The 10,859-nt window shown below is 41.3% G+C and overlaps 1 pseudogene; it reads left to right on the forward strand.

Annotated features, from left to right (window-relative positions):
* Window positions 1–8,709: 8,709 nt before the first annotated feature.
* On the forward strand, window positions 8,710–9,585 carry LOC147452595 (uncharacterized; annotated as a pseudogene).
* The last annotated feature ends 1,274 nt before the right edge of the window (window positions 9,586–10,859 follow it).

Below are 10,859 nucleotides of genomic sequence, written 5' to 3' on the forward strand. Positions count from 1 at the left end.
ACCGAGAAGAGATAATTAGGATTGAACTTAATTGTCCTACTCTTAAAGAGTTATGAATCAATTTAGTGCTTAAAGAGAGGGCACTAAATCTAGCATAGAGGTCTTAGTGCAATTAGGAAATACTAGTTGCACATTAGCTTTGATACCACATGTAAAGCTTATGTTGGATAGACCAATGAGGCATGCATGGTTGCACCATAGCCAATAGATAACCATAGCCAATAGATAATTAGGAGTAGATTAGAGAGTGAGCTCAATACACAATATACAATGAGAACAACTCGCTTGATGATAAGAATTTGAGAGAGAGTGTTATAAGCTTTGGATATCGGCGATTTATAGGCTCAATGTGGAGAAGTCCAAGCAATGATTGTATTGATATCCACCACAAGTGGAAATGGCAAGGACCATGTGAGCTACCACAAGTAGCATATGGCTATCGAGTGTGTAGCTTGTGTATAGGAAATGAGTAACATGTGTGAGGCTTTATAGGTTCCATAGGGAAAATGTGAATATGCACTTAAATGGTGCATGCTTGGCTTTTAGGGAGTGTTCTCACTATGACTGTAAGCTAAGACTTACCCCAACAAGAGGGGGCAGGGGAGGAAAATTATAGAGAGAGAGAGAGAGAGAGAGAGAGAGAGAGAGAGAGAGAGAGAGAGAGAGAGAGAGAGAGAGGATTACGCAAGGAATGAAGGGGAGGAAAGAGAGGAAATGGGTGAGAGAGGGGAAAGAAGTAGGTTAAAATGACATGTGGAGCCCAAGAAAGGGAGAGGGGAATGGGTGAGAGAGAAGAAAGAAGTAAGTTAACACATGGAGGTCAAGGGAGGGAGATAGCAACAAAGTTAAGTAATGGATAGAGGACATGGCAATGAGATGGAGGGAGTGAGTGAAAGTAAGGGAGGGTATGATGAGAGAGAGAGAGAGAGATAGAGAGAGAGAGAGCCGGGGGGGAAGGGGGGAAGAAGTTAGTGAGAAAGTGGTGTGGAGGATACAGAGGAAGAGAGAGTAGGAGAGTGGATAATAGAGGATAGAGAGGATGAGAGGGGATATGTGGAGGTGGTGGAGGAGAAGAGTGGGTGGCTTTGGTACCCAAGAAGGGCAACAATAGTGGTTTCCAAGGAGGTGGGGGAGGAGGAGAGGGTGGAGGGAGAAGAGCTAGTGACTTTGGTGCCCAATGAGGGTGGCAATGGTGGTGCACTGATGGCCCTTGCTCTCAAAAATAAAAGCTTACTCCAATGCTTGCTTTCTGACAAGATTGCTCCATATCCTAACTCATAGCCATGAATTCTAAGATGGAGTAGTCTGATGTATTGTGGAAGCCCCTTCGATTCGTTCATGCTGGCAATTAGTGCAATGATGTCAATATACCAAGTCCATATGTTCGTAGCATATCACAATTTTTGGAAGAGCAATCCATGTTTAGAAAATTGAAGCCTTGCTTTGAATACTGACATCTCAATAATGAAAACCTATTGTGGCTTTTGTGCTTGGAGCTTTTTGAGTTGTCACCACATGCCATGCATGATAAAACTCTTCAAGGGCCAAGCTATGAGAGCCATATTGAAAGTAGACTACTATAAAGTCAAAATTGCAAAGAGAATGTAGAAATTGTAATGTACCTTGTACCCAAGGTAATAAGAAGCAGGTCATCCATTATGTGTTGTTGTTGAGCGGACTCAACATATTTGCAAAATGTTATGGAGATCACCTTGTTGATTGTGACCAATAATTATCACCAAATAAATTTTGAGATTTTTGATCGAATCATACTACTTGGCCACACTTTTACCCGGTTCTCCCAAGCACATTAACTTTGTGCCATTATTGAATGACCTATAGAAGAACTTAACAAATTCCTAGACAGGCCATTAGCATCGGTACTAAGATAATCCCCTATCTATTTAGAGGCCCCAAACAAGCATAAGAAACTTTGAAATATTTATTTGCATCATCAAAGCCATGTATGCTTGTTGTGCTTAGAAAGCGCTACAAAATTCAAAAAGTGTAGACATTAAAAATAAGTCCATATTTACCTTTCTTAGTGGCTTTTTGTTGACATCACAATTGATGCCTCAACTTGTACCCAACCCCGCTCTCAAAGCTCGTAACTCATTATTGGTCCTTGGCGGTTTGTTTGTCGCAACTCTTCAAGACTCTAGAGGTCCCTTGTTCTTAGGTGGACTCCACATTTGGGTCTTAAAGCCATCAAGTGTGCAATTGGTGCGTTTATAACAATGTGTGTGTTGGCCCATGCCGGTTGTTTTTTTAATTAAAAGACCTGATCAACATCCGAGCTTTTCTAGGCCCTTGATCAATTTCTCCTCTTCAATTTCCGTGATTCACTTGATCACCTTGCTTGGCTTTTGCAGTGGATGGCCGGAGGTGGGAACAAAAATCTTAAGGGCTATTATCCTTTGAGTGTGAACTAACTTCCCAACTCCAACCATGGCATAGACAACGTAGGCCAAAAGAGAGAGAGATGAAAAATTGCATGTCGTGCTCGGATCAGAGCTCCATAGAAACAAAAATCTCTCCTCATCCTGGTGCAAATCCTCCAAGAGTAACGCATAAAAATTGGTGCAAGTCAATGGGGTTGCCTTGTGTGTGCTAGGGCCCGTTCTTGCATATGTTTTGGCTCACAATCAAGCCCACCATAGCCTTGTGTGAGTATAAGAGGGAGAGAGAAGGATGCATAACCATGCAGGATTTGTTAGGTGTCAGGGCTATGGAGAATGGAGTCAAAGAGCCATGGTGACCTACTGAGAGCATGCAAAGGAAGAACTGGAGAGAAGATGAACAAGAAAGAAAGGAGAGAGTAGGAGTCAACACCTCAAAAATAACGCTTGTATTTGATTAATGAAAAACCATTACATATTTAGATTAAAAAAATTTCCATGCAAACTCAACCTGCATTGGAGTATTTATCTATCTACCAATAAGGATATTTCCCACGAGCTAATGACAACACCGACCTGGGCTTGAAAACCCAACAATCCCCACTCAAGCCCAAACAACTAACAATGGACTTGGTGTAGACCATGGTAGAGTTCAATCACCTGAAACTGTGAGTAGAAGCCCCCCCCCCCCGACAACAACATATGTGTGTGTGTGCACTTCCCTTAGACAACAATCAGAGTGAAACAACAAGAACTTAGAACCAAACATAAATGGGAGGTATTACCACTGATGTGCAACAGTGTCTATAACATGTACAAATTTATATTGACAATGACTAACATAAAGATAAATTGGAACTACATGACATCACTTTCTATGAAAAGAATTGGTGCATGTTCATCACCATCAACCATGTTGAGATATTGTTTGTTCTTTTTGAAACACCTATTCAAAGGATGGTTGGTCTTTCCACAGTGAATATATAAGGATGTTTTATGAATCTGTCCTTGTTTTGATGATTGTTGTGGCCACAAATCGCACAAGGTCTAGTATGGGTAGTTGGTCTAGTTGAGGCTACAGTTGAAGTGCAGCCATTGGCTACATATGCAGTGGCAATTATGGTAGAACTGACACATGGTACTTGCTTCTCTTCTTCTTGCAATGGATTAACACTACCATCCAAAGAAGGTAGCGGATCCTTCTCCTTTAATCATGCAAGTAAGCTATTAAGGAAAATGGCTATAAGATCTTCATCTGGCACAAGGCCATCAACATAAATTAACTTAGTTCGGATGCTCTTCAATTTGTTAGCTAAAGCTGCATTTTTTTTTCATCATCACGCATGGTACGAGAATATAAGTCCATTTTAAGACTCTTTTTTTAGTATTTTGCTTCGGGACCAAAAAAATTCTCTTATTCCATCCAAGTAGAATTCAAGGATTGAACATCATCCAAATAATGGTAAAAGTCATCTTCCAGAGATGTGAGAATAATAACTTATGCTTGCTCATCCTTGCATTGTTGCTCTACAGATAATGCTCTCGCAACTGCAGCCGAGGTGCCTACTTCATCAGTTGATAGGGACTTCACAACACTCCACAATTTTTTCCACATAAGATAGCCTTTTACCTTTATTATCCAAGTATGGAAGCCAGTTCCATTAAACTTGGTGACTTTCAATGCCATGTTGAAGCCTTCAAGAAGCCTAGTATACGCGGGTTATTGTTGGTTATTGCACCATCTTTACCTTCATGTTTATATGCTAAGAGGTTGTCTTCATCTCCAACTATCTTTGCATGCACCTTAGAGGGTGTTTTGAGATGCTCATGAAGTCACTGGTCCACCCCTTGCAGCTACAGCATTTTGAAAGGCAATGCACAAAGGCCTTTGTTGCCTAGCTTGTCTACCGCTTCAAGAAGCTATCCAAGGGGCTCCAAGAAGCTATCCAAGGGGCCACCTTGCAAACCTGACAGCATTTGAATTGTTGGTTTCAAGTGCTTCTTACCAACAGGAGTGCATGTAGAATTGTCACCTTTGCTTTTGATAGCACTTTAGGACGCTTACCTACAGCCAGCACTTGGGATGGCGACTGTCCTCCTCGACCCACCTAGGCTTTGATACCACTTTCTAGGTGTTGGGGCTATGGAGGATGGAGTCAAAGGGCCATGGCGACCTATTGAGAGAGTGCAAAGGAAGAACGGGAGAGAGGATGAATGTGTGTGTGAGAGAGAGAGAGAGGAGAGAGGAGGAGTCGACACCTAAAAAATAACACTTGTATTTGATTAATGAAAAACCATTACATATATAGAGTAAAAAACATTCCATGCAAACTCAACCTGCACTGGAGTACTTATCTATCTACCAATAAGTGTGTTTCCCATGGGCTAATGACAACGATGACCTGGGCTTGAAAGCCCAACACGATCATGCAACACTACATGCAAAGCCTCAACGGCCTTCTTTCCCACCACAAGACCTCTATTGTGCATTGATACCAGTGAAATATCGATGATAACTAAGGCATGGATTTATCCTCCCAACATGCACTTATATAGACCTTGGCTACATAAGTCCCTTGAATGCATGCCTAGTTTAGGGCATTGTCCCCCTCATCCTACCTGCCCTTACTGTCAATGCCATCAGTCATATGATGGAGCTTAGCAAGCAGTATGACATAACCCTATGAGGACTTGGGACTAGAACATGCAACTCACCACCCAACCATGCCCTATATAGGCCCTTGGTCATGCTAATAATAGGACCCCCTTTACCCCATGTTCGTCCTGGTCCACCCGGTCTTACCCTAGGCCTAACATTACTATCCCCTTGGAGAAGTGTTTTTGTCCTTGATATCTTTATAAGAACACTAACGTTTTCCACACCGGCATCCTTCATGGATCCAACTGTACATTTTTCCAAAACACGATTCAATAGGAGGTTCAATGAAATCAAGAAGAGCATCTTGATTTTCCACATTGTTTTCTCTTTGCAAAACTGTTTTGTGAGACCATCCCATATCCATCATAGTGTGTAACCTCTATTTATAACTCACTAGAGTATGCTAAATGCGTTACCAAACCAAAGAGGTGTCTAAAAAATACCTCTTCTCACTTTCCATGAAAGTCAAGCTCAACATGTACGACTCCTGGATGACTATCATCGACAATCATCATCACTGGTGCGCCTTGGTGGATACGCATATCTTTTCCAGTGATACTACAGCTAGACTACACCAAGCTGGTCTACCTACCAAAGTGATGGCACACTTTCCTACACACCTCACTCACTAGTGGTTCATACTAGACCATTGTACTAGTTCCTTTTTATGTTGTATTTTCCCTTATGTTTCATAGACCTCTTATCTTGAGTTTGTGAAGAAGAAGAAGTACAGTAGTTTGCCTCCATCTTTGTGTGTGTGTGTGTGTGTGTGTGTGTGTGTGAGTGCTTGCTAGAGCTCAAGGTATTTCCTTCTCTATCTCTTGACATGGTATCAAAGCCTGGTTGTGTTTGAGGAGCTTGGAGCAGCAAGCAAGAGCAGCCTATGAAGCGGCTTCGATATTCTCGGGAGTCGACGCCAACAATCTCCGACTCAGGTGATTCCACATGGAGAGTGTGCATCTCAGGGTTCTATTTAGTCCTTTCCTTTGGACTAAAATTGTGCAGTCAAATTTTCATTCAGGACGCATTTTGACCCCCATTTTGGAGCAAGAGTGCATTTGCATGCAAAAACGCTAAGATTCAAGATTCCGTAGATCTACATATAGGTGGTGCAGAAAGCTTTGGTTTGGTTGCAGTGTGTACATAGACTATTTAGTACACGAAAATAGGTGTATGTATGTAGATTATGGTTACGCGTGGTAACCAACTATTTTTAGCAGAATGCTTGAAGACTATGTAAAGGGTTGGAAACATGTCTCCAACAATGATGGGCTTAACCAAGTTGTCAATGAGAAACTAGACAAGAACAACTTCCATGCTTGGAGTTCCGAATGACCAATTTCCTTATGGGGCAAAGGTTATTATTTGGGACTACCATTGATGGAGAGCATGAAGTAGCACCACTACTACCAAAGAAAGGTGCGATTATTGTGCAAATTAAGATATTTAAATATTGGAACCAGGGAGCTCGGAAGGTCATGTATTGGCTTTCTGTCAGTGTACAAGAAGTTAGGAAATTTCGGAGGTCATTTGGAGGGCCTTCTAAGAAAATGTATTTTTCGCACTCTCTCTCTAGAAAATATGGCGAATAATAGAGGCGGGTTTGTCATGGTAAAAGCTCAAAAAGTGTACTTTTAGTAGATTCTTTACCCTTCTAAACATTTGTCCGTAATGATTGAGGGATAATCTTTTTTTCGGTTGCATTGAATGAACCTCGTCAACATGGAGGGAACGAGGCTAACATGGAGGGACAAAGTCTGCACCTTTGGCTAATGGCGCACTCCTCAAATGGCACAAATATTACGCAAAAACGAGCCAAATATCACCTTCACATTGATTTTGACAACGAGTAACAACCATTGATTAAGCGGAGTAAAACAAACATACATATACCTCCCGCATCCATAGACACACTCAGAGCTCAGGGAGCTAAACACATAGATATCTGGACGAGAGGCTCTCTCTATCCTAAGATTCCAATGACTAATGCGTCTCCAGCATTTGTCAGTCCTACAAGCTTATTGACCTTTGCTGGTGATGGAGAAAACGGCCTTCTGGGTTATTGTAAATCTCTTACAAGGCAAGCTGAAACTTATAAGGGCATTCTCCAAGCTCAACAATGTGAGATTGTTCGTCTTTCACATTTGCATTCTACATATCAGGTTACCATTTTGCAACACAAAACAGAGGTACAGGAACTGAAAGGAAAGGTACGAAGTTGTCAAATGAAGGACACCATCTTGGGTGGTCGTATCCGAAAGAAGAAATTGCGCAATCTTGAAACATTGCAGGTTGCATCCGGAGGTCTTAAGAAAAGAATCCAAGCATTAAGGTGATTCTTCTTGGTTGACTAAATAGTCTTAGTTAAGTAAATTTTTTGTTTTTCTAGTTATGCATTGTTTTCATGTGTCTAAATAGTGTTAGTTAAGTAAATTTTCTGTTATTTACTTATTCATTGTCTTCATGTAGAGATTCAATCTATCCTGACAAGGAAAACATTGACCCCAAAGCCAATATAGGAAAGAGATTGAAGCCACTTATAAGTAGAAGCCTTGCAGCAGATATAGTACATGACAAGAAGTTTAAGGTTCTATAGCAAAATGTAGTGGACCGCTTTTTTCAGAGAACTCAGTGCCTGCAAAAGAGATACAAGGCACACTTGATTCACTTGGTGTAAGCAAAAGAGGATATTCGGCTATACAAAAATCTGTCTCATCCATCTTTGTTAAGAAGGGAATAAAGTCCAAACTTTTACCATCAGCCACAAGTGTTTGGAAAGAGAGGCTTCAACTTAACGACGCACAGGGAGAATATCTTGGATAGCCGTTTCATATTAAAGCAACTTACAGTGGCCGTGGAGCAAACATAGCATATGGTGAGTTTAATATTATTTTTATGGACCTGCAGATGTTGCAGAAGAGAATGGTGGAGTTTTACAACGTCATATTTGAAGAATCACGAGGGGTATTACATTTTGTGTTGAAACTGGATGAGTGTGAGCTTGCTAAAGGCAAGAAGCTAGAGCGTGTTACTATTACTTTAATGAATAGAGCCCTCTCAAAGTGTCCCACTGATGATCCTTTGTATTTTAGTGTTCAATCAGAATCTAACATATGGTGGCTTGGTGCTTTTGAGGTAAGCAAGATTCTTAGCTGAGCTCAAATGTTCACATCTACTTAAGTCTCATTTATTTTGTGTTGCGGGTAAAGAAAGAAGATCATGACATTCTATATTGGGTGTTCCATCAAACTAATGTTCCAGGTGATAGATCGATAGACTAACCAGGGAGAGGTACTACGTCTAGATGGAAGGGGAGACTTTCAAGTTCAGTGGCATCTTGCAGGTGACCTCAACACATTAAAGTGCATGTATAATTGTGGAATGGGTGCAATGGCAACGTCGCCGTGTTTGTTCTACATGGAGCCTGCAAAGGTCATGGACCCAAAGTGGTGGAGAAAAGCTCCAACACATCGCATTGAGGATCCTGCTTTTCGAGCGGTTTTGAAAATACCACTTGTGAATGTCCACATCTGTACAATGCATGCCCTTTGTAGTATTGTGGAGAAACTGGTCTACTTATATATTGGGTTTTCTTGGAAAATCAAGAACTCAGCAAAGCGACAGATGGCCCTGCAGTGCTTAGAATTGGTATTGTCGGATATGGGGCTTCATGGTAGCAATGTGAAAATCCAGCGGGATGAAAAGAGATCAACTGCTGAGAAGGATGTCCCATGCAAACCATCCATCGGTGGGGTGAAGGCACGGAGGTTTTTATCTAAACCCCTAGGAATACGAGATCCGAAGCTAACAAAGCATGGAAGAATATATAACACATGTTATGTTAGCAAGGTAGAGTATCAGAGCTGGAAAAAGCTACATATTGCAGTCAAAGATCAAGAATCAACTACTCGTAACGTGAAGGCTGAGGTTCGGCGATCGATAGACATGATATTTTTGATGTGCGACAAAGATGACTGGTCACAAGGTGATATGAACAAGTTCAAGGAGAATCTAAACATTCTCAAGAAATCATTCAAGACAGCATGGACAGACACCCAGATTACTCACTACATGGTATTATTGTGTATTTTGATTCTCTTTTAGGTGTAACTATGTGAGTGTAAAACATTCTAAGTAATCTGTTTTCATATCCAGCACATCATTTTCAATCATGTACCATATTTTATACAAAAGTATGGGAACCCTTCCATATCGAATACCCAAGGGATGGAAAAGTCTCATTACATGGCCAGAAATGCCTATTTCAGGCACACATGACATGGCGGCTCTCAAATCAAGGCTAACAGTTTGAGAGAACTATTTGAATGGTTCTATCATAGAATCATTTATCGAATGCAGACAAAAGAAGTCTTGGCCTCTTCAGCAACAACACAAGCCATTAGACATTTACAACAAAATAAAATTAAAAGATCAATGGCATACAACAACTCCAATGCTCGTGAAGGTCAACGAAGGTGGAGAGAGACAATGGTGTATGTGAACCACAAGTGGAGAAAGATACTCTGAGTGGATGACATTGTACAAAATTTCAATATTTCTGGAATACATGCTCTTAATACAATTGCTACTTGAAGTGTATCAAGATTTTGACGGTTCAATTTTGTTTTTTGGCACATCACCCTTGTAACGAATCATGAGATGTTTGCCATACTCTAACAATTCATCCGGGTTTTGTCTGCCAAGAGCTAGTGCCATTGCTGTGTAAGTGTAGTAATACGCGGCCCGACCACTTGTATAGCCAGGGCAATAACCAAAACAATCTCTGGCAAATACTTTCTCCACAAGAATGACTTTATCTGCACTTTTGGGCAGCATGGGTCCACCCAAGAAGCGTGATAGTGTCTTCAATGTGTAAGTTGTTGTTTTACCCTCCCTTCCACAATACTCTTGAGTCCGCCGTCGAAGGAAGTCATCCTTGTCAGCAATCCAAGACTGCACATATCATGTCTGAGTAAGTGACACACATACACACACACACACACACACACACAGAGTTACCATGAAGCTCTCATCCTGCAAAAAGAGGTTTTCCTGCCACAGGTCCACAGGCGTAGTTGACTCCTAACTTGAATGGTTAAACCAATCCTCCACTTCTTTGTGACTTGTTGATGGTCTTAGGCTTTGTCTTATTGCTTGGAAGGTGGTTTCGCCCAATAGTGTCTCCTTGTATTTTTCAGCTTTCTCAAAGCAACTTCGGAGGCATTCCATTGAATTGCTGGATGTTTCCATTGCCTCATCATCGCTACTATCCTCTGAAACAAATCCACTCCTCTCCTCTTGGATTCTGGAAATGATAGCCAGGGAGAAGTCCTCCCTTAAATAAAAGATGCTTTGCACATCATGTAAAAAGATATAGGTCATGTCTCCAATCCTGAACTCAGGCACAACAGGCAACATCATCTGAGCATGCTTCTCAGTGAAGCCACTGACATCCAAGGGTAGTTTGATTTCTATTGTTTTCACAGAGAGCATCTTACTTCTTTGAATTTCAATTGCCTCAACCTCAAGGTTGACTATATCTTCAACCTCCTCGACTTCTTGTATGTGTGTTGTCTCCTCGTATTCTTCGTCTGGTGCTGCATCCTGCTCCTCTATCACCTCATTAGGATTCTGCATGAGGAATCCAAACAGGTTGTTCAGGTAAATCATAAAGCCAAAGGATTCCTGAATAAGTTTGCACTCTTTTTGGTGCAAAGGGCAAGTTGTCGGCAAGCAGGTGGTAATTCCCTATACTTCTGCAGTCCCTGTCCTTTGCCACCACAGTCATTTAAATGAACCAC

Source organism: Adiantum capillus-veneris, chromosome 8 (assembly GCF_014529385.1).
Source record: "Adiantum capillus-veneris isolate H3 chromosome 8, ASM1452938v2, whole genome shotgun sequence".
NCBI lineage: Eukaryota > Viridiplantae > Streptophyta > Polypodiopsida > Polypodiales > Pteridaceae > Adiantum > Adiantum capillus-veneris.